The sequence below is a fragment of the Arachis ipaensis genome, chromosome B9, assembly GCF_059453495.1.
Source record: "Arachis ipaensis isolate K30076 ecotype BB chromosome B9, ASM5945349v1, whole genome shotgun sequence".
In the NCBI taxonomy this organism is placed as follows: Eukaryota; Viridiplantae; Streptophyta; class Magnoliopsida; order Fabales; family Fabaceae; genus Arachis; species Arachis ipaensis.
In genome coordinates, this window is record NC_142444.1 from 99,170,948 (window position 1) to 99,196,442 (window position 25,495).

The window sequence follows — 25,495 nt, forward strand, 5'->3', positions numbered from 1 at the left end:
CTCATTCTGATTCGTATATGACAACTAGTATAAACCGGTGCGATGTACGAGTTTATATTTAAATTTGACATATTAAATTAAAAATAATATTTTATAATCATAATTTTTTTGAGTTTAGTATAACACGATCATTGTTATTATATAATAAATAAATGTATTGAATATGTTTTATCTTTATTCAAAGTAAAAAATAAAAAACAAATAGAAAATTTTGAAATCTATATTCTTGATAATATTCTTGAATAGGATGGAGACTTGAAAAAATAAAAATATATATATGTAATAATAGTATGTCAATTTTAAAAATTTATCGACAACCTAGTATCTTATTAACTTCATTAGAAAAGCAATTGGCATATGATGTTGTGTTTTTTGTTACACATTTTATCTTAAATCTGAAAATAGAGTTATAGATAAATTAGTTATATTTATAGTAAATATTTATACAAAAATGTAAATCATAACATGCTATTAAAAGGAAAATAATATTATTCTTACCTAATTATTATTAAAAACTTCTTTGAACATGACATTTGTTGTTGATGACTTTGGATTGTCGTCTTCGTCTAGAATTAAAATCCTGAGGCCATTGCGACTATTAACTCTTGACAAAGCAACATAAAGTTGTTCACGGGTGAACACTGATTTTGGCAAGTAAATCCCTACATGTGATAATGATTGACCTTGACTCTTGTTAATGGTCATTGCAAAGCATACTGTTAATGGAAATTGTCTCCGTTAGAACTTAAATGGCTACCCTAAATTTGAAGGGATCAAGTTCATTCTTGGAATGTACATTTTATCTCCAATATTTCTACCGGTCACTACCGTCGCTCCAAATACGTTGCTGCCAAGTTCGTTAACTATTAATCTTGTCTTGTTGCATAAACCTGAAGTCTGGTCTATGTTTTGCAATAGCATTACAGCGATTCCTGGCTTCAAAGTCAACTTGTGATTGGGTAGTCCCGAACATTTGATGTCATTTAGGAACTCTGATGTGAACTATTCTTGTTGTACATCTTCATTCTCATCAGCTTGACATGTTGTGTCAGAACTGAAATACTCCTTTTCCATCTCTAGAAAGATTGTCAAGACAAAATCGTTTACCTTCTCGACACTCTCAAGCGTGGGTGCAAGAATTGCCCTACTTTGAAAATACCTGTAATCTGACATGTTTTGCAACAAATTTGGATATGCAAAGTCTACCGAATGAGAGAGAGAGTCATCAGTAGTTGTAATCAATAGATCATCTGGAATTTCAATTTTTGATTCATCACCAACAACAGAAGCTGATGTCAATATATCGTGTCTACTCCCTTTCGGAATCACCGGAAGTATCTGTCTGAAATCACCTCTTAGAACAACAACCTTACCACCAAATGGTTGATGTGTCTTTTGTTGATCAGTAACTGACATAAGATCTCTGAGTGTTCGATCAAGTGCTTCAAAGCACATTTTATTGAGCATTGGAGCTTCATCTCCAAATTATTAAGCTACTTTGGATGAGCAGCTCAGCCTTCAAACTGCCATGCTTGATGTTGCAAGTAGATTCATCAGTAATTGTAATGGGTATTGAAAATCTAGAATGAGCCATTCTGCCACCAGATAGGAGTAAAGACGCAATTCCACTGGATGCAACATTTAAAACAATCTTTCCTCTATACCGAATAGCAGAAGAAAGTCCATTCCAAATAAATGTCTTACCAAACCCACCATGCCCATAAACGAAGTAAAAATCACCAGAGTCTGTAATAACAGCATTGAGTATCTCATCGAATACTAACCTTTACTCATGAGTCATCTTTTGTTCCGTATATAAATTTGTATGAGTCAACTCACTTGTGTCATATACTAACTCCTCCTCTATTAGCTTATTCTAAAAAAAGAATGTCTTCTTGGTAACCATCTTCACCGTAAGAAAACATCATAGGATACTGAAGAGGAATAAATGCTGTGTGTCTCATGAATTCTTTGTAGATGTCCGAACTTTAATTGAACTATAATATCACGCCCTGCATCTCCAGAATCAAAATCTCATACTATTAGAGCTGCGACCTCGTTAGAAGATGGTAAATTGTAGACTCTTGCATCCTTTGATCTTTTTCGGTACAACTGTAGCCTTATATTTGTGATATCTCCTTGATTCAGGTAGTTTCTCACTATCCTAAATGTGTGAGCAAGAACATTATGTTGATCAATCATGTCCTTGAGGTCTAGAACTAAGGACTGGTCAATGTTGTTACTGGTTGTTCTTGAACTGTATAAAACATTAATTGAAAAATATTAGTATTCCTAATTAACCAAAATCAAAGTATGAACTACCTTAATATGTTTTTAATCAGTTTGGAATGCATGATACAAACCTAAAAATCTCTATCCTGTTTGAGACCTCATTTTCTGTATCATAAATATATAACTGCGCGAATTTTGGTCTTTGTCCCTCAATTGGCACCAAGCTTCCAATTTTGTGGTAGTTTTGTCCACTCACAATGAACCGGGGAGGACCTGTGCCATCATTGATGGAGGTCTCTATTTTACCTTCGAGGGACGTGAAGAAAAACATGCTATTATAAGTTCTTATATTATCCTTAAAATGTTTGCTTCTTTAGTCTGCTGTAGATATTAAATCTTGCAAGAGTTGAGGTGGACGTTGCAAAAATGGCAGTTGTACCTTCCCTCGCATACAACATATTGAGAACTCAATATTGGATCCTGTTTTGGACTTCTCTGATCTCTCCTCATACCACATCATAGCGTCGCAATGCCGACAAAAAAACCTGGGTCATCGATATCTATCACATCTAATAATCACCAAGATAATAAACTATGGTTTAGTTATATCTGCAACAAATATTTTATATAAAAATATACCTTTCTTTCACCATGTGTGGCATAAAAATAATATTTACAAAAATTACCGATGACTGCAATTTATGAATTAAAAAGATGAGATCATATAATACGATTTCATTGTGCCAACCTCAAGACTTATAATTTACATGCATGCTAATCAAGCAATAAGAATTACAATAAATTAATGTTCAAATACAAAAAAATATAATATATAACTATATCTTTGTCAGAATTTTTAAAACTTGTACACTAATCGATAATTTTTTGTTTATAAAAAGCATAACAATAGTAAATAATAAAGTGCTGATATTGCTACTTCTTAGATTACCTGTATTCTCAGCAACATTGAATATGGCCGAATATTCAATTTGTACAGAATTATCTAATACAATCGTGTTTTCAGTAATACCCTCAACTTTTTAAAAATTTTTTGGAAGATTTATAGCCAATTCCTTCAAAAATGATTTTCTTTGTCTCAGGTGTCTTTCTTTTTCAGCTATGCACACTTCTTCTAATTCTTTAGTATCTAAATTTGAATTAGATGTATTTGTCCCTCTAATCATTAGAGATAATACATCAAGTACTTTATATTATAAAAAAAATTAATGTATCCTTAGATTCAAAAGCAAACTACATTATATTACCATTGCTACTGACTATGTTGGTAATGTTGCTACATGTTATCATCATCTCTGTAAAATGTCCTTGCATTGATGTATTATCTGATTAAAGCATCATAATTTAATTAAATTTTTGAATAAGCTGAATTATGAATATATATTATGAAGGTAGTATTAAAGATAAAAGAAGTAAAATTTTAGCTTTGTGATAATTATAATCTATCATGCTTATCTTACCATGCCTCTTTTGAAGTAGCATAGTCTTCCTATTCAGTCTTGCATCCCTTTGCAATCTAATTCGATTTGTGTGCTTGACAGAGCGAAATTCTCGCGCGATCTAGAATTTTTACAATAAATTCGCGTTGTAAGTATAGCTTCTAGACCGACAAGAATTCATTTCTTACAAAAGTTTGGTTGTCACAAGTAACAAAACCCAATAAAATTTATAACTGAAGTATTCAAACCTCGAGTCGTCTTCTCAAGAAATTGCAGGGAGGTATGACTTATTATTAGCTATGGAAAAGGTAGAATTTTGGGTTTTTAAAAAGTTTGAACAAGTAATTTAATTGACAAGAAAAATAAATTAATAATTAATAAAACTCTTGGCAAGGTATGAGAACTGGAATTCCTATCCTAGTTATCCTTATCAATGGTGATGAGAATTGGGTTTTAATCCCACTTAGTTAAGTCAAGTGGACTAATTAATTTCATCCTCAAGTCTTAGCCTTTCCTTTGGAAAGGCTAGAGTTATTAGAACTCAAATTAATCAACAACTCCCAATTTCAACCACTGCTTTATTTGATAACTCAAGCGTCACCAATTACTTAACCAGAGCCAAAAGGGAGAAAATATCTAAATTAAATTAAAAGCATTCATATAAATAAAGCAAAGTAAAGTCAAATATGAAATATCTCAAATTATATTAAATAAAACATTCAAATCTAAATACGAAGAATTCATAAGCCAAATTGGTAACATGAGTCAGATACGAATAAAAGCATTAGAATAAATAAAAATATAAAAGGAATATTGAACCTGAGAAGAAGTTGAAATCCTAAATCCTAATATAAATCCTAAGAGAGAGGAAAGAACCTCTCTCTCTAAAAACTACATCTAATCCTAAAACTATGTGAATATGAATGTATATGAGTTGTGTGATGAATGGATGTATTCTCCCACTTTATAGCCTCTAATCTGTGTTTTCTGGGCCGAGAACTGGGTCAAAAACAGCCCAGAATTCGTTGGTTTCGAATTCAAACAAGCTGGTTTTTCGCCACTGCGACGTGTCCGCATGGATCACGCGTTCGAGTCACTTATCGTCAGGGCAACTATGGTAAATTATATATCAAATCGAAGCCCCGGACGTTAGCTTTCTAATGCAACTAGAAACGTATCATTTGGACCTCTGTAGCTCAAGTTATGACTATTTTAGTGCGAGAAGGTCAGGCTGACAGTTTTGCAGTTCCTTCAACTTCTTGTATTCCTTCCACTTTTGCATGCTTCCTTTCCATCCTCTAAGCCATTCCTGCCCTGTAATCTCTAAAAATAATTAACACACATATCACGGCATCGAATGGTAATAAGATAGGATTAATATTAGCAATTATAAGGCCAAAGAAGCATGGTTTCAATCATAGCGCAAAATCAGGAAGGAAAATGTAAAACATGCGATTAGTATGAATAAGTGGGCAAAGACTTGATAAAAACTACTCAATTGAGCACAAGATAAACTATGAAATAGTGGTTTATCAACCTCCCCACACTTAAACATTAGCATGTCTTCATGCTAAGCTCAAGAGAAGCTGTAAAGGGGTGAAGAGGAATGGTATGATGTATGAAATGCAACTACATGCAAAAAATAATTCTACCTGCTTGGTTAAAAGTAAAAAAATCTTTTAAGAACAAATATGAACTGGATTTACTAATTCAAATCACAAAAATAAAGTACAAACAGACTTGCAAAAGAAAATAGCTCGTGAAAGCCGAGAACAAAGAATCGAGCATCGAACCCTCACTGGAAGTATATGCACTCTAATCGTTCAGGTGTTTAAGGTTCGACTTTCTCAATTCTCTACTAACTTTGCTTTCTAAGGCTTACTTTTCTTCTACCAATCAACAAAAGTTTGATGTACAAAATACACATATCAAGAGGTCTTTTAAGGGTTGTAATGGGGTTAGGGTCAAGGTAGGATTGTATTTGGTCAAGTAGACTAAAATCCGAATTCTTAATTAACTTAAACTTTTCCACGTAACTTAAGCTAATCCATGTAATCATAATACCACATTCAACTATCCATTAACCATGTTTTCCACATATTCATGCATCTTGATTTTGAGTACAGTACATATGCATTGCTTCCACTATTTACTTTGGGGCATTTTGTCCCCTTTTACTTATTTGCTCTTTTTTTTTCTTTTCTTTTTCTCCTTTTTCATCATTATATATATATATATATTTTTTCTTTTGTTTTTTTCAATGCATATGATTAAATTATTGAATGCATGAACATGTCTTAAACATTTCTTTCACATTTTCATAAAATTCTAACATACTCAATTCTCAAACCAAATATTTCCAAACCCACTTTTCCCACACTTAAATCATGAACACTCTCACTTGTCTAAACTAACCAAGGATTCAAATTAAGGACATTATTGTTTTCCGCTTAGAGTTAGTGATGTGCTAAAGTAAAGAACAAAGGGGTATAATAGGCTCAAAATTGGTTTGCAAGGGATTATGAAAGGTAAGGCCATATGGGTATGTAAGCTTAGTGAAACAAGGGCCTCAATCATATGAGTGCATGCATACATCAAACAATGGAAATATAGAATCAAGCAAGACAAAGATCACAATTTTAGAGAGAACAACACACACCAAAAATAAAATATTGGTTGATAGAATGCAACCAATCAAATAGGCTCAAAATCTCACAGGTTTTGTGTGTTCGATCTCTAAACTATGTTCCAGTATAATATTTCTTCAAACAAGTTTAACATTTAATTTTATTCAAATTAGTGAAATGCTCTAAAAAGTTTCTTGAAAAAGAAAATATTACTTCAACCAAGTGGTAAAATATGCACAAAATCAAACAAATATGCAATCAAACATGCAAATGCAACAATGAACAAACAAAGAAAATAAAACATTGGTGTTTGGACAAGAAGGTACTAACCCACGGAGATCGGTATCGACCTCCCCACACTTAAAGATTGCACCGTCCTCGGTGCATGCTAAGATGTTCAAGTAGACGGGTTGCTTCAACTGATGCTTTTTTTCCAAAGATTGTGCAGGTGGACTTGTCTGTCGCCCCATATAGAAGTTTCCCCTTTCCCTTCTTTGGTGGCCACCTTGAAAGAAGAGAAAAAGAAGAAAAGTAACCCAGAAATAAAGATAAGAAAATAAATACAGTATGGGTGGGTTAATGCCAAATAATGGGGTCTCAATTACATGGTAGCTACAACATGCAAGTGAGAAAACAATAGAAGCACATGGCATACTAGTGGTGCAAAATTTGCAACAAAAGGGGGAAAGTGTGGGTAATGAAAGACCGTATAAGTTTATATCAATGCAAAATAATATAAGTATCATGAAGGAGTAGCATTGACTTATGAAGAATAATACCCAGTCAGAGTAAAACAAGTCATTAAGCACCAGAATAATTCAAGAAAAGATATAATAGTTGAATAAAAAAATTTTTTTTAACACCAATGGAAAAATAATAAATTTAGAAAAGAAAATAAAAATATACCCAAAATTAAAATGCAATGGATGAAAGTATGCAAATAAATTAAATAAAATAGAATGGAAGTGAAGAGGGATGAGAAGTTAAAAAGATGAAGTAAGAAAGAAAGAAGAAAGAAGAAAAGATAGAAAAAAAAATTAGGATTAGAAAAGAAAAGATAAGATAATTGGCGCTGATCAGGATAAGTTGTGCGACGCGGGCGACGCGGACGGGTGACTCGAGTTGTGCTAGTGGCGCGAGAGCAGCCTCGCGTACGCACAACTCTCTGTTTAAATGCATTTTTGTCAAAAATCTGGGGTGACGCGTTCGCGTGGTAAGGCTTGTGCGTCTAGCACCGTTCCAGCCCCATTCCAGTCTAACTTGCTGCCAAACACCTGTTTATGTCGATTTTACAGGGCCACGCGTTCACGTGGATGACGCGGACGCGTGGGAGGCATTTTTCCCACATGACGCGGACGCGTCAGCGACGCGGTCGCGTGGATCAATTTGTGCCAAAGGCACGCCTCCAGCCACGCTTTCGCGTGACTCTCTGTTCAATCTTGTTTTCTTCCCAACGCACATATGACGCGGACGCGTCGGCGGCGCTGTCGCGTCGCGTGCCATTTTTTTTAATGCAAAATGCAGAATGCAGAATGCAGATGCTGATGCAGATGTTATGAATAATTCCGGGTTCAATAAAATAAAATAAAACTCAAAAACAAACAAAGCTAAATAAGATTGAAAATGGAACGATCATACCACGGTGGGTTGTCTCCCACCTAGCACTTTTAGTTAAAGTCCTTAAGTTGGACATTTGGTGAGCTCCCTGTTATGGTGGCTTGTTCTTGTATTCATCCAAAAATCTCCACCAATGTTTGGAATTCCAATGGCCTCCGGGATCCCAAACTAGGCGCAGAAAGCCTTCAAGCAGGTTAAAGCAAGTGACAAGGTCCCAAGAGTGTTGATTTCTAGACTGAATTCCGGGGTCCCAAACCTTGCTTTTGCACCCGTCTTCTTGTTGATCATCATGATTCCATCCGGGTGGTACGCAATTTAAATTCTTACTGAGACATCCAAACAGCTTCCTAGACCTATTCAATTGAGCTCTACACCAACCTTTGCGTTTAAACTTAAAGTTTCTAACCATAATGAACCTTGCAAGACAATTCTTACCACTGACCATCTTCCTCTTACTCTTAATGCCACAAAGAGCTCTAAGTTGACCATCCATCTCTAGTAGCCCATATTCAAGTGGGAAAGTAAAGGTCAAGGATGAGAGTTTTACCCACTTGAATGTTGTGTTGGACGATAATGGCCTTGGGGGAGGTGTCTCTAATGAACTTGCAAGCTCCACTTCCTTGTGCTCTTCTTTGACATCTTCCACCTCTTTGCAAGATTCTTCAATTTCAACCTCTTCCTCTTGGTAGCTTTCTTCCAATCCAATCTCTTCTTCATTGCTCACCAAAGGCATGGGAGGTTGTGCCTCTTTTTCTTGAGTCTCCATCTCTTGATCAACCTCTTCCAAGTCTTCAACCAGGGTATGCCTTGGAGGTTGTACACCCTCCTCAACAACAAATTCAAACTCCTTAGAAGGGGGTTCTATGACTGAACTTTCCCATGGAGGTTCCGCATCTCCTAAGTCTTCGACCACTTCTTCCTCTTTAACGATTACGGCTTCCTCCAATTGTTCCAATACAAAGTCATGCTGTTCATTGTCCACCGGAGTTTCTAGCTTCTCCTTCATGTTGCGTTCTTCAGTAGATTCTCCACATGAAGCCATGGGAGTTCCTTGAGTGTCCAGATGTCGGGAGTCTAGTCGGCTTATCGCTTGGCCCAGTTGTTGAATGGTCGCATTGAGTCGATCCATTGTCTCCTTGAAACGATCCTTTGACTCTTGTTGCGCTCGGCTATCATAAGTAGGATCATAGTGCTCTTGGATTGATGGATATGGAGATGGTGAATATTGAGGTGGTGGTTCTTGGGAGTAATTGGGTTGGAATTGGGGTGGTTCTATATATGGTTCATATGGCTCATAAGGTGGTTAGTATGATGGTTGAGGGTTAGGGTCATATGGAGGTGAATGGCGAAAATGGGCTTGTGAGTATGGTGGTCCAAAGTCATGTTGAGGAGGGGGTTCATAGGCATATGGTGGTGGTTGTTGCCATGAGGGTTGATCAAATCCTTGTGGCTCCTCCCATCTTTGATTGTCCCATCCTTGATGCAAGTTGTCATTATAATCTCCTCTTCCTACAACATAATTGTAACCTGACTCATAGCCAAAGGGGTGAGAGTTCATAGTAGTAAGGGAAAATAAAAACAAAAACTAACAAAAAGAAAATATTTTGAAAAAGATATGATTTTTGAAAAAAAAAGATAAGATAAAATTTTGAAAAAGATATGATTTCTGAAAAAAAAAAATTGATTTTTGAAATTTAAAACTAAGATAAGATAAATAAAAAATTTTAAAATAAAAATCTGAATATTTTTTTTTCGAAAAAATCAATTTAAAAGTAAATATTTACAATAACCAATAATAAGGCACACATTTGCAATTCCCTGGCAATGGCGCCATTTTGACAGAGCGAAATTCTCGCGCGATGTAGAATTTTCACAATAAATTCGCGTTGTAAGTATAGCTTCTAGACCGACAAGAATTCCTTTCTTACAAAAGTTTGGTTGTCACAAGTAACAAAACCCAATAAAATTTATAACTGAAGTATTCAAACCTCGGATCGTCTTCTCAAGGAATTGCAGGGAGGTATGACTTATTATTAGCTATGGAAAAGGTAGAATTTTGGGTTTTTAAAAGGTTTGAACAAGTAATTTAATTGACAAGAAAAATAAATTAATAATTAATAAAACTCTTGGCAAGGTATGAGAACTGGAATTTCTATCCTAGTTATCCTTATCAATGGTGATGAGAATTGGATTTTAATCACACTTAGTTAAGTCAAGTGGACTAATTAATTTCATCCTCAAGTCCTAGTCTTTCCTTTGGAAAGGCTAGAGTTATTGGAACTCAAATTAATTAACAACTCCCAATTTCAACCACTGCTTTATTTGATAACTCAAGCGTCACCAATTACTTAACCAGAGCCAAAAGAGAGAAAATATCTAAATTAAATTAAAAGCATTCATATAAATAAAGCAAAGCAAAGTCAAATCTGAAATACCTCAAATTATATTAAATAAAACATTCAAATCTAAAAACGAAGAATTCATAAGCCGAATTGGTAACGAGTCAGATACGAATAAAGCATTAGAATAAATAAAAATATAAAAAGAATATTGAACCTGAGAAGAAGTTGAAATCCTAAATCCTAATATAAATCCTAAGAGAGAGGAGAGAACCTCTCTCTCTAAAAACTACATCTAATCCTAAAACTATGTGAATATGAATGTATATGAGTTGTGTGATGAATGGATGTATTCTCCCACTTTATAGCCTCTAATCTGTGTTTTCTGGGCCGAGAACTGGGTCAAAAACAGCCCAAAATTCGTTGGTTTCGAATTCAAACACGCTGGTTTTTCGCCACTGCGACGCGTCTGCGTGGATCACACTTTCGTGTCACTTATCGTCAGAGCAACTATGACAAATTATATATCAAATCGAAGCCCCAGACGTTATCTTTCTAACGCAACTAGAACCGCATCATTTGGACCTCTGTAGCTCAAGTTATGATCTTTTTAGTGCGAGAGGGTCAGGCTGACAGCTTTGCAGTTCCTTCAACTTCTTGTATTCCTTCCACTTTTGCATGCTTCCTTTCCATCCTCTAAGCCATTCCTGCCCTGTAATCTCTGAAAACACTTAACACACATATCACAGCATCAAATGGTAATAAGAGAGGATTAATATTAGCAATTATAAGGCCAAAGAAGTATGGTTTCAATCATAGTGCAAAATCAGGAAGGAAAATGTAAAACATGCGATTAGTATGAATAAGTGGGCAAAGATTTGATAAAAACCACTCAATTGAGCGCAAGATAAACTATGAAATAGTGGTTTATCAGTGCTCCAATGAATCTATAATAATTATATAGCATATACCACAGATTGTTTTTAATAGACCAATTGAAAAATTAAATGTTTGGTCTTTAAGTAATAAAAGCATATTAACATATGCTGGCTTTGTAACTGGTCGATATTGTTTGATATTTCTTGAAGCTGTTGTTGACTTGTCTGATGACATGGGTTATCATATGCTCCACGTGTGATACCCGAATTACTAATACCACTAATATTGGCACGTGGTTCTTTTTCACCTACAGAGTGTGGATTAGTATAGTTGGAGACCTTGGTCGATATGGTGTTGGGTTATTATCTAATAAGATAATTCGAGACATTAGTTTTGAATATATTTTCTGTTAGAGTTTATAATTGAATAAATGGTAGGAAAACCAAAATACATAAAGTGAATTCATATTCACATAAGCAAGTTTCAAAAAAATTCATCCAAAAATCAACCTGTATTGATGCTGCTATTTGTAATGTTCGACAACACCGATTCAAAATGCACATCATTGGAACTATCACTCGGATTTTCTGTAATTTTTTCATAAACAAATTTAGTAAAATATTACAAAGACAATATAAACTAATAATTTATTACTTGTCAATAGCTAAATAATGTATAGAAAATATTGTATTTTATGGGATTTTATTTGACCAAAATACTCATGACATGTTAGTTATTTTGTATACTTAATAAAAATCAAATATATAGAACTGACATACTTGAACATACCAAATAAAAAGATATATTATTCTAACCTAAAAATAAAAATTGTAAAATAATTAATTTATTTTTTGTATGAAATATATCTTAAATTGTGCTCCGTTTTGTATTTTCTTTATTTTTCAATATCAATTTTTTTTCGATCTTGCTTTTTTCTGGACTTCTTGCATCTTTCAATATATATCTGAAAATACCAAATAAATAAATTTTTTTACTATAAAAAAATACATCATACATAATACATTTTTATTGGTAAATTTTTTATATTATTAAAAAAATAAAGTCCTAAGTTGAATTTGTGTGTTGCAAAGAGAAGTGGAGGTTCACGTGTAATATAAGAACAACATCCATGACCCACCACGTACATTTGCTCCTTCTTTTGTGTTCCTATTCCATCAAAAATTCTAAATCAATCATATGTTTTGTTATATATTTATATCCATGTAGTTTTTATTTTCTCTTTAATTTTTTTCCAACCATTTCACCAACTATCCAGTTTGAATTCAGCTTCCTCGCTCCTCTGCATCTCTACTAAATAAATAAATAACTAAATGGTCAGTTCAATTTCAATGGTGGCTTTAATTTTCTTTTTATTCTCATTTATTTAGTTACGTAAATATATTTTACGAAAAATAATATATTTTTTTACAAAAGTTTTTTTTCAAATAATATAAGTTTAATCTCACCGTCAATAAATTTATCTAATAGTTAAATTTTTTTTTCGTTTTTTTAAATAAAGAAATTGAAAATGAATAGCTTATAATTAAAAAGAGAGAAAAAGATGAAAGTACCTCTATTGTTGTAGAGAAACAATCTAAAAAATAACAATGTAAATGGAGTAAAGAGAAAATTTATAAATGTGACAAATAAAAAAAAATTAAATTTAAAAATCAAAATGATTAAGAAGTCACTTAATTAAGAATTAGTATTAGAATTTCAAATTTCAAATTTTTAAATAGAGTTTGCTAATTAGCTAGTGCAAATTTTAAATTTTTAAATAAAATTTTCTAATTAAACGTTCGTTGTTCATTAGGAATATAGGAATTTGTTAATTTAAAAATAATTTTATTAGTTTCGTAATAAATAGTATCAATCCTATTATTTGTCGATAAAAATAAATAAAATTAAATACAATCTAAAAGTTAATAACCTTATAAATTACGTAAATTTAGAAAAAATATTTAAAAAGAGAGAAAAAATGAAAGTACTTCTATTGTGCAAAAATAATTTAAAAGATAACAATGTAAATTGAGTAAAGAGAAAATTTATAAATGTGGCAAGTAAAAAAATTTAAATTTAAAAATCGAAACGGTTAAGAAGTCATTTAATTAGGAATTAGTATTAGAATTTCAAATTTTAAATTTTTTTAAATAATTTTCTAATTAGCTAGTACAAATTTTAAATTTTTAAATAAAATTTCCTAAATTAATTCAATTTTGTTGGAACAACATTAGAAACAGAATTAAGTATAGAAAAATGTCAAATTAAAATTTTCTTTTAAATAGTATAAATAACCTCACATTTTAATAAGACTGGTAATTCTATTTACTTTAATATAATCTTTTATAATTAGTATAGTAGCTTATAAATTATATAAGATTTTAAAAAATATTCTCAAACCCAATTGCTTACTTAGAAATTAAAAAAAAAAGTTTATTTGAATTTAAATTTAAAATTTTAAACATAATAATTTAATTAAAAATGATTTTCTTTTTAAAATAATTACAAATTAAAAATCAATAACTAACTTAATTATATCAACAATAATTCAAATGAAAAATTTATAACTTTATGGCATTAAATACTAAATTAGAAATTAACAAAATATCAATGGTGTGAGTCGAATTAAATATAAAACCATAAGTAATAACCAAATAACTTCAATTTATATTTAAAAAAATTCTAGATTCCAAACATAAAAATCCAAAAGAACCGAATGAAAAATAATAACTCAAAAAAAGACAATATTTCCACCAAAACAAACATATGCTTGACATTATTCTATTAGATATACTCTGAAAGGGATTCTAAAACATGTGCATCCAAATTCTCAAGTTTCATTCTCAATCTTGATCTTCTTGTAAGTTGAGGTATTTCCTTGCACCTTCAAATCTTCCGACTCCGAGGATAGTCGCTTGGTTGGTGTAATAGCATTTTTCAACACTTCGGATCCATCATTGTCCGCAACTTTATTGGAGAATTCAAGCAACAAATTCTGTACAAAATACTACGTTAAATTAAAGACTTCCTTCTCACCTTTGATTTTATCTCAATAATATTTTTTTAATAAAATAAAGATCCAACTTTGAGAAAACAAACAAACAAAAAATTCATTTTTTGAACAAATACCTTAACACGTTCTACTTTCTTCCCTTCAATGATTGAGGAAGCCTTTGAAGTTGGAAGCAAATCACTGGGGTAGTCAACATCCTAAAATTATAATTAGTTATTAATTATTATTTATAAATTAGATACTACTAATGACTAAGAAAGAGAAAAATAAACTGATTTTTAATAGAAAGTACACTTATAACTGTACTCACAATTTGAATAGGTGAGCATTTTTTAATTTATTTATGAGGTCCACATTATCAGTCATCTTCTTAACTTTATAAGAAGGTGAAAAATGTGGACTATCAGATATTTGAACTTCAACGATGAAGAAGAATGTCTTATCAATTAGGTTAAGTAAAAGTGTAGGTGTATTCGATAGATCTCCTTTTTGCAGTATATTACATAATATATTAATAATAAATAATATAAAAATTAACATTAAAAATATCATCACTAATGTTTTTAGAAATAAATATTGGTTAGAACTTACCAATAAGAGTGGATCAAGTATCTCTACACAGCTTTTTTCCAAAACTTGTTTTACCTCCTTGTCAAACACTACGAAACATGAACAGTCACAACTTGAACATTTGAAAGTTTTTATTAAAGCATATGTGGACCTGTTGCATTCACATTGGCCGTACCACCAATCTGAATTATCTATAATATGACTTATAGTAGTCAAGACAATACAAACAGCATTTTGAAAAAAAAAATTTAATGATTTAAATCTTCTGAATTTAGTGAGTTTTTAAATTTAAAATATATATTTAAATAAATAAGATGAATAAACAAAAATAATCAATATACAACAAATTTAAATTAATTTTTCCTCAACTTTTTTACAGAAAAAAAATTACCGTATCTAATTCTTTTAACTGCTCAATAGTTTTGTCTTGATAAATTTTTAAGAATGCAGCCTCATTTGGAATTCAGCCGATATTCCCCCTAAGTTCTTCAAATCTAACAAAGCTAGATAAATAAAGCGAAAAAAAAATTATGTTATATAACACATATAATATTAAACTAAAGAATTAAAAAAAAATATACACCCACCTAATTTTAAATTGGGTGACATTTGCTTCTTCAAGATTGAAGAACATCTTTGTGCCATACATGAAATTCTGTAAAACAATTTTTCTTAAAAATTTAATTTAATACAAAATGAGTAAAAACTTACATAAAAAATAGTAAAATCTCACATATAAAAATTTACATAATTATGGATAAATATTACCGTTATATAACTTTACTCTAACAAATTGTAAGACGACAACAGCTCCATCTTTAAAAAATTAAAGAACAATTAGATGGGGATAAACAAACAAATTTAAAATATAAATAATATAAATTTAAAATAAAATAAAAAATATTAGTAGAAAACTCATATCTTCATTGAGCCGAACCATCTCAATTGAGTATGGCAATGAAGAATTTTCATAACTTGGTAGTGTCCATAATCGTATCACTCGTATACGTACAAACAAATTGTCGATTGTAGGTTTGATTTCTGCGATTTTATGAATACCAGCCATTGGAATAAGTAGAGAAATTTTAGATTTTGGATGTATGTAAAGAAAGGGTTTGATGTACTTTGAATTGTGGTGCTACACATATCTCATAACTTATACTTTTATAGTTGACTCATAGCTAAAATTTTTTAAATTTGATTGACTTTAATTTAAATTTGAATTAAATTTGCAGATAAAGTAAATAAATATATTAACAATTTTTAAAATTCTAAATTAACGTAAATATATTTAAATTTACGTATGTAGTTGCAATTTTGGAAAAAAATCTATAAAAATTTAAAAAATAATGCTAAAGAATCAATAAATTTTTAAGAAATAGCGTTAAAATTTTAAACATAACAACTTAAGTAAAACAATTTAAAATTTAAAAAATAACAACCTAAGTACAACAATCTAATATTTAAAAAATAACAACTTAAATAAAATAATTTAAAATTTAAAAAATAACCACCTAAGTATAACAACCCAAATAAATAATTTAAAATTTAAAAATAACAACCTAACTAAATAATAATTTATAATTTATAATTTATAAATATAAATCTAAGAATTTCTAGTAACGACATCTAAGCAAATAAACTCCCAAACTCAACGTATGAGCGCCACGTCAGCATATGAGCTCCTCATTTGTATTACTATAAAGATGGTTTGGGATAATATTTAGTGCAGTACCCATCTTTCATGCAGGGAGATTTTGAGAAAGCTCTACCACATGGTCCATGAATCATATATGTAGATACAGCTCTAAACAATTTTGGGAGGCGAACAGGATCTGACAACTCTGAAGATATTAACCGATCAATTTGAGTTGCTGTTGTTATCTTATGGTCATCACTTAACCATAAAAGAATGTGAGCATGTGGTAGACCTCTTTTTTGGAATTCCACCGTATACATCCGTTATACCAAAAAGACAAAAAAAATATATGTTATTGACGTGGCGGAAATTGGCGGGTTAAGAAATTATTATAAGATATACGTTGCAAGTACAGTTCTTAACCAACAAAAATCCGCTTATCAATTTAGAAGAGTTGTCACAAAATTAGAATTAAAATACTGGGAGTATGAATCCCAGGTCGTCTCCCAACGAGTTGCAGAAAGATGTGCTATTTTATTAATCAGATGTTTTCCAAAAGGGTTTGAGTTTGATAGACAGGAAATTAAATCAGGGAATTTATGTAATTTAAATAAAAACCTTGACCGGGAGTAGATTAGTCGGAAGTCCTATCCTTGTTGGAGTTCCCCCAAGATTAATTGATAATTGAAGGTTGTTCTGCTCAGTTATCCTTTACCAGATAAAGGAAAGTCAAGCAAATTGGAAGTCAGTTTCTATTCACAAGTTCTAATCCTCTCCCTTGGGAAGAACTAGTGTCAGTGACTGGAGGGCGACCCAACGATAAACCCAATTATAATTTTACTCTTGAGCATTACAACTCAAGGTTCTCCTTTCAACCAACTCCCAATCAAGTTAGGGAACTACTCGCTCATTATGAATGTAAACTTCACAAAATAAGAAAGGGAAATAAAGGAAGACATGATAAATAATAATCAAAAAGATCAATTAAAAATAAAAAAGTTCTTGTATTAATAAACTCTAAAAATAATCCAATAGTAATTCTGAACAAAATAAGGATATGAAAGAGTAAGTGACAAGTAAGGCAAACAAACTAGAGTAATGAAGTCTTGGCGGAGGTAATAACTCTTCTCAATATCCCAATCTAAAAAGTAATAAAAATCAAAATCCTAAGAACTATGAATGTGTAGAGAGAAAACCTAGAGGAGGAGTAAATTCAGATCTAAAAACTAAAATTATGCGGAATGAATGTTGTCTTCTGGTCTCTGCATGTTCCCTGGCTCTAATCTGCTTTTCTGGGTCAAAAACTGGGTCAAAACATGGCCCAAAATTGCCCCCAGCGAATTTTGCAAATTCTGCAGATCGCGCACGTCACGCGATCGCGTCATCCACGCGTTCGCGTCACTCATGCAGCTTTCAGTTCACGCGTTCGCGTCAGGCACGCGAGCGCATCACTATGATTTCTCCAATTCGCGCGGTCGCGTGAGCCATGCGTCTGCGTCGCTTCTCGCTGGTCATCCCCTTAATTTCTTATGTTCCTTCCATTTTTGCAAGCCTCCTTTCCAATCTCCAATTCATTCATGCCCTGCAAAGCCTGAAACACTTAACACACGGATCACGGCATCGAATGGAATAAAGGAGAATTAAAATACATAATTAAAAGTCTCTAGGAAGCAAGTTTTCAACCATGGAGTAATTTTGGGAAGGAATTGTAAATACATGCTAATCATATGAATAAGTGGGTAAAGATTTGATAAAACCACACAATTAAACATAATATAGACCATAAAATAATGGTTTATCAGTTATAAATAAACTATCTATTTTATATATGTGCTTTGATAAATTAAGGGTGATAATAGAAAATCAACAATATGTTAAGTAAGAAAATATTTTGCCATTTATTTTATAAAAATCTAAAGGAATATTTCTCTAAAAATAAGGTTGGATAGTGAGCAATACCTGCATCTAGTGCTCCAAATAGAATTCCTTGCTTAAGATCCAAGATTATCTTGTCAAGTTTAATTTTGAACACTCTACACGATATATCCGGCCGGTCTTTAACCTTTAAGTTCCTTGGATTGTTAACGCTGACAATCTCTTGCCAACTCGAGTTACATGTCATTGTGATGAAAAGGTCTAGATATCTATATTTCTTACAAATTGCCATAGCATCTTGACAATTAATAAACAAGTATCTCATGCCACCAGTGAAGGACACGGGTAGGATGACACGTTTACCTGCTTTGGAAGCACGAGTCTCACCCCTTGGTTTTAAATTTTTTACGGCGGAAGCGGAGGCAGAGGTAGATCGTGATCATCTTTTTCTTCTTCTTTCCTTCTCCCTTTTTCTTCTTCCCTTCCCCCTTCACAGGAGTAGAAACACTTTTCTTTACTTATTTTTCTTTTTTTTTTAAATTTTATAATAATTTCAATAGACACAAATATAATAAAAAATAAGAATAAAGGAGATATTTATTGATCCATACTATATAATAAGAATATGAGAAGAATTGGTGTGTAATTTTTCTTCCTAAAATGTCCTTTTATTACATATAATTCATAAAAAAATTATTATTTTCAAAATTTAAATCCAAAATCTTATTAATGTTTTGACATCTCAATTAATTTTATTTTTTATTATTTTAAACATTTTTAATAAATAAAAAATTGAATCAATTCTAAATAGGCACATTAGTGCTTATTAATACACTAGTATATATAACTATATTAGATTTTTTAATTTTGATAAATACAAGCTTGTAACATCCTAACATTCAAATCCTTATAAGTCAATGATACTAAGATGGTACGACCCAACGTGGAGTTGTAATACGTATATAATTAGAATAAATTATTAATCGAGAATCCTGAAAAGGGAGTAAAAGAAAATCGCGATTGGAAACATATACGTGACGAAAAGTAACGTGTTTGGAAAGCAGGGTAAAATAAAACCTTAAAGGTAGAATAGATTAAAGACAGAATATATATAATTATGTATAATAGCTACTAGTCACGACCCGCAAAGTTTAGGTCGGCTAGGGTTACAGTAATAAAAACAATTGATGACCATCCTATCTCTCCCAAAAGTACATCAGAGCCTCTATAGGCACGTTTCAAAAGAAATATTTACGTGTACATCATCAATTTTCCAAAATAAAAGGGAGAAGTCTAAACAAAATACAGAACATAATTCAGAATAAGCTTCGCCGTCTTTTAGATAAACTCCAGCTCACTGCGGAGTATCAAGACCTTCATATGAAAATTTAGGAATATATACAGAATGAGAACCCTCGACCCATGGGTTTCTAGTACGGTAAAAATACCAAGTAAATAAAATATAAGGCAACATGAAACTCACTAAGCAATCTTAAACTCCACACATCATTATTTCCATCCTAGGTTCTCACTAATTTGTAATTAGACAACTGTCTAGGGGATTCTACTCTAACTCACTTTCCTCTTTATTGTCACAACTCTCCAACTTCGACCGGAACAACCTTCATATATTTCGAACTCAGTGATTCTATTGTCAACACATCCAATCTCCACCCAGAGCAAGTGGAATTACTCTACTGCATCTACCTAGGGAGCTCAATTCATCTCATCAAAAGCAGCCCTCAGCGTCACCATCGCTAGTATAAGGGACATCTCAGTTATACAAACACAAGCAAAATAGGCAAATAAAATACAAGTATAATCAAGTAAAGAAATTAGCACAAAATCATTTAATATGCACAAATTAACAAGCCAAAAGTATAGCAAACCCAAACAAAGTAATCAAGGGCAAATAATGCATGTCTGTCCTATGACTAATGAGCTCATATATTGATTATACAGTCAGAACTAACACAGCCAGTAGCTAATCTGGATATCATCTCTCAACACGAAGGGAATCCTCAACCTTCGAGGAGAGAATCCTCAACCTCCCATTTAGAGAGAGACTGTGATGTAACGATAGGAAATCCTCAACCTCACTCGTTCATACCACAGCCAGAAATTGAATCGAAGGGAATCCTCAACCTTTTCCATTCAATTCTCTGATGTAACAAGAGAGGAAATCCTCAATCCTGCTTGCCCATCACAACAAGAGAGGAAATCCTCAACCTTAGCTTGTCTATCACAGCAAGAGAGAGAATCGTTAATCTCAACTTGCCTATACATGAGCAAGACAAAGTCACCGTCTTCACCATATCAATCCAAATCTCATTTCAATCAAACATACCCAAAAATCGAATTAATAATACAGAAATAAATCGAAGGGAATCCTCAACATTCTATCCAACTCCCTGGTGCGACAAGAGAAGGAATACTCAACGTCAATCTCGTCCACCGTAACAAGAGAGGAAATCCTCAACCTCAAATAGCCTATTTATTCTGGGATATAGTGCCCTCCACACTCTTGGAATATAGTTCCAGTCACACTTCTCAATCTTAACTTTCATCTTGGGCCTCTCATAAACCCTCGCTCTTTCATTTAAGCCTCAAGTCAATTTAATGCCATCATAATCACAATCCTAACTCACAATTCTACATAGCTCCATCTGTCACACTTCAATCATAATCTCATCATAATCTTCATTTCTCGTGTATAACATATAATCCAGAGAGAATCTTCAACCTCCCTAATCCATCATCAATTTACCAAACATAGGCTCCCTACTCCCCATCATTCATTATCAAACTCGTACTCAATCTTATTTCACTTCATAATCATAGTTGGAATCAATCATCTGATGCCAGGGCATTTTGGCCAGTTTCACTGACCTTTTCTTTACTGTTTTTAGGGTAGTTTCATGCATTTCCTTAGGAAATAAGCTAGTTTTGGGTAGATATTCACTTACATCGTGATTCAAGTATACATTGTGCACTTTACATGATTTCATGAGGATTTTGCATGAATTTAAGGACAAATTGGATGTTGCATTTCTCATGACTTGGACTAGAACTTTGATGCACTTTATTGCTTGATTTTAGGACAAAGGAAGCAAAGAAGAACCACATTAGTGGCTACGTTAGTTACACTAACGTTAACACTAACGTGGAATGGGAGTAACTTGCAAAGTTAATGAGAAAAGTAATTGCCAATAACGCTCTCGAAGCCATCATTGCCCACGTTAAGAGTCACGTTAACTAAGTTAACGTGAACTCTAATGTGGAAGAAAGGAAATGGAGCCAACGTTAGTGACACTTAACATTATCACTAACGTTGGACCAAGCTCATAAGTGGCCACGTTAGTTGCCACGTTAACTTAGTTAACATGGCCTCTAACGTTAAGAAGTAAAGGGGAAGCCAACGTTAGTGATATTCAACTTTGTCACTAACGTTGGCCAAGTCACAATAAGCCACGTTAACTTCCACGTTAACCTAGTTAACATGGAAGCTAACGTGAGGAGACAAAGTGGTCGACAACGTTAGTGACACCAAACATTGTCACTAACGTTGGAAGGAACCCACACAAGCCCCAATAAGCCACGTTAACTCCCACGTTAACTTAGTTAACGTGAAGAAGGGAGGTGATCGCCAACGTTAGTGACACCCAACATTGTCACTAACGTTGGAATTAGCCCACATAAGCCACTATGAGCCACGTTAACTTAGTTAACGTGGAAGCTAACGTGGATAAGGGAATGATGAGCCAACGTTAGTGACACTCAACTTTGTCACTAACGTTGGAGATGGCTAGCATGGCCACGTTAGAAGCCACGTTAACCTAGTTAACGTGGACTCTAACGTGAGAAATAGGGGTACATTGGAACATTAGTGACAATGGTAAGTGTCACTAACGTTCTCGAAGGTTGGCAAGCCTACGTTAAAAGAGCCACATTAACTAAGTTAACGTGGACTCTAACGTAGGGAAGGGGGAGACTTCTCAACGTTATTGGGAAAGGCAAGTCCCAATAACGTGTGCAAAGGACAAAGAGGCAACGTTAGTGGCAACGTTTTTGCCACTAACGTTAAAGATAACGTGGCTTTTACTTGGGTGAGGAACGTTAGTGAAAAAGGTGATTGTCACTAACGTTCTCGAACCCATATTTTCACTGAACGTTAACACCACTAACGTCCTGAGCTAAAGTCTTTGTCCACTTCACACTTTCTCTCTGCAAGTAAAGCCAAGCCCAATGAAGAAGAGAACTGCTTCAAACTCAAGATCCAAAGGCCCATGCCCAAGACTTGAAGAGCCAACTAGAAGAACAGAAGAGTAGTATATATAGGAGTAGCTTTGAATTAATTGGGAGTTGGAAATTATAGGGAGCCTCTTGGCATAGAACTACTCTCTGTATTTTACTTTCTCTGCACTTCTAGTTTCATCATGTATTCTCCATTTTTATTTTTATTTTCCAGAGCTATGAACAACTAAACCCCTTTCATTGGGTTAGGGAGCTCTGTTGTAATTTGATGGATCAATACTAGTTTTCATTATTCTTCTTCTATCTTTTCTCTTGATTTTACTTGAAAGCTTTCGATCTTCATCCAATTGGGTAGTTATCTTGGAAAAGAAGCTATTCATACTTGGATCTCTTCTGAACCTTGAAAGAGGAATGAAGAGATCATGCTAGAAATGCTTTCTCATGCTGGACCAAATTGGGTTTGGATGGATATGTGACTATAATCCTCTCAACACTTGATTTGGGAAATGCATGTGGTATAATCAGTGACCATACTTCATCTCTTCTCATGAGCAATTGACCAAGGAATTGGCTATTGATCAAGATTTGAGAGATTGAATTACAAGAAATTGTAATTCAATCACTTAAGATTGCTAAGGAGATCAATGAGTGCATTGATTGAGGAAGAGATGAAAATGAAATTGATCCGGAGAATGCAACATCTCCTAAGCCCAATGAACTCCCCATTTCTGATCTTACCCATTCTCTTTAATTTCTGTCATTTACTTTTATGAGCAATTACCCCATCCTCATTTAAGATTCTGCAATTTACTTTCCGTCATTTACATTCAGCTTTTTATTTCTAGCATTTACTTTTCCGTTATTTACTTTCCCGCCATTAAATTTTTTACAATTCTCAACTCAAATTCTGATTCGCTCAACTAGAACATTCCTCTAATTAAAGTTGCTTGATCAATCAGTCCCTGTGGGATTCGACCTCACTCTATTGTGAGTTTTTACTTGACAACAAATTCGGTACACTTGCCGAAGGAAATTTGTTGTGAGACAAGTTTTCCGTGCATCAAGTTTATGGCGCCGTTGCCGGGGATTGATTGTGCATCAACAATGATTATATTGGAGGATAACTAGATTGAGCATTTTATTTTTGTTTGATTTAATTTTCTGTTTGAGTCATTTACTTTCTGTTTTAGTTAATTTCTTCCCTTCCCCCTACTTTTTCTTTGTTATTTACCATTCATTTCACTAACCCACTAACTGTTTGATATATTGCATCACTTACACTAACAGTAATTCTGACAGATATACTTTCTGCACCTATTCTCTTTGCTTGTACTTGTTGGTTGTATGACAGGGAGAAGAAGCGGGGCTTCAACTTCCTTTGATTCTGAACCTGAGAGAACCTTCCTTAGACTAAGGAGGGAGGCAAGAGAAAAACGTGTAGTTGGTGCTGAAGAAGAGGAGGAACACTTTGAGGAATACTTTGAACCAAACATGGAAGAAAACATGGAAAACCATCATGAAGAAGAGACTCACAACCATGGCGGAAGAGGTCGAGCAAATCATGCTGGGGAGGATAGAAGAGTTTTAGGCTCTTACATCAATCCAAACCCAGGAAACTGTGGAAGTAGCATTCAAAAGCCAACCATCCATGCCAACAATTTTGAACTAAAACCACAGCTCATCACCCTTGTTCAGAACAACTGTTCATTCGGAGGAAGTGTCCAAGAAGACCCCAATCAACATCTAACCACCTTCCTAAGAATATGTGACACAGTGAAGTCTAATGGTGTTCATTCTAATGCCTATAGACTGCTCTTATTTCCATTCTCACTCAAGGATAAGGCAGCCAAGTGGCTGGAGTCTTTCCCAAAGGAGAGCTTGACAACCTGGGAAGATGTGGTGAACAAATTCTTAGCAAGATTTTACCCACCTCAACGAATCAATAGGCTGAGAGCTGAGGTCCAAACTTTCAGGCAACAAGATGGTGAGACTCTATATGAAGCATGGGAGAGGTTTAAAGACCTAACAAGGAGGTGCCCACCAGATATGTTCAATGAATGGGTGCAGCTGCACATTTTCTATGAAGGGCTCTCTTATAAGTCAAAGAAGGCCGTAGACCATTCATCCGGAGGATCTTTGAACAAGAAGAAGACCATTGAGGAGGCCATAGATGTCATTGAAACTGTAGCAGAGAACGACTACTTCTATGCTTCCGAAAGAGGGAACACAAGAGGAGTAATGGAGCTAAACAATGTAGATGCTCTGCTGGCCCAAAACAAGCTCATTACCCAGCAGCTGGCTGACCTCACCAAGAAGATGGAGAGGAACCAAGTAGCAGCAATCTCCACTTCATCAACAAATCAAGAAGGAGTGAATGAAGAAACAGAGGGTAGTCAGGAGCAAGCCAACTACATTGGGAATTCACCTAGGCAAAACCATGATCCATACTCCAAGACCTACAACCCTGGATGGAGGAATCACCCAAACTTTGGGTGGGAAAATCAACAAGACCAAAGCCTTGATCAAAGACGCCCAAATCCCAACAATGCAAGCCACCAACACTTCACATCTAGACCATATCAACACCCCAATAACAACACCTCTCCACATCCACATCAAAACCAAAATAACTTACCTCATCCTTCCACCTCTAATCCCGATCTACAATCATTTGATGACAGACTCTCAAGGATTGAGAATCTATTTGAAGGCATAGGCAAGGAGATTCAAGACAACAAGGTGTTCAAGGAGGAAGTGCGAGCCAGTTTCAAGAACTAGGGAGACACGATCAAGAGGTTGGAATCTCAAGTGGGGTTTCTCTCTGAGCAAATTCCCAAACCCACAGATGGATTCCCAAGTGACACAGAGAAGAATCCAAGAGGTGAAACAAAGAAAGTAAGATGGAAAGATTGTAAGATGGTCACTATAAGTGATAATGAGACTGAGGACAAGCCAAGCAAGCTGTCAGAACAACCTGAAGATACCTCAGTAGA

At 33.7% G+C, this 25,495-nt stretch overlaps 1 non-coding gene across 1 annotated transcript; it reads right to left on the reverse strand.

Moving 5' to 3' along the window:
* Nucleotides 1–24,446: 24,446 nt before the first annotated feature.
* LOC148545604 (small nucleolar RNA R71) lies at nt 24,447–24,553 on the reverse strand. The gene has a single exon (XR_015901419.1). It is a non-coding gene; the product is annotated as a small nucleolar RNA R71 (small nucleolar RNA).
* Between the last annotated feature and the right edge of the window lie 942 nt (nt 24,554–25,495).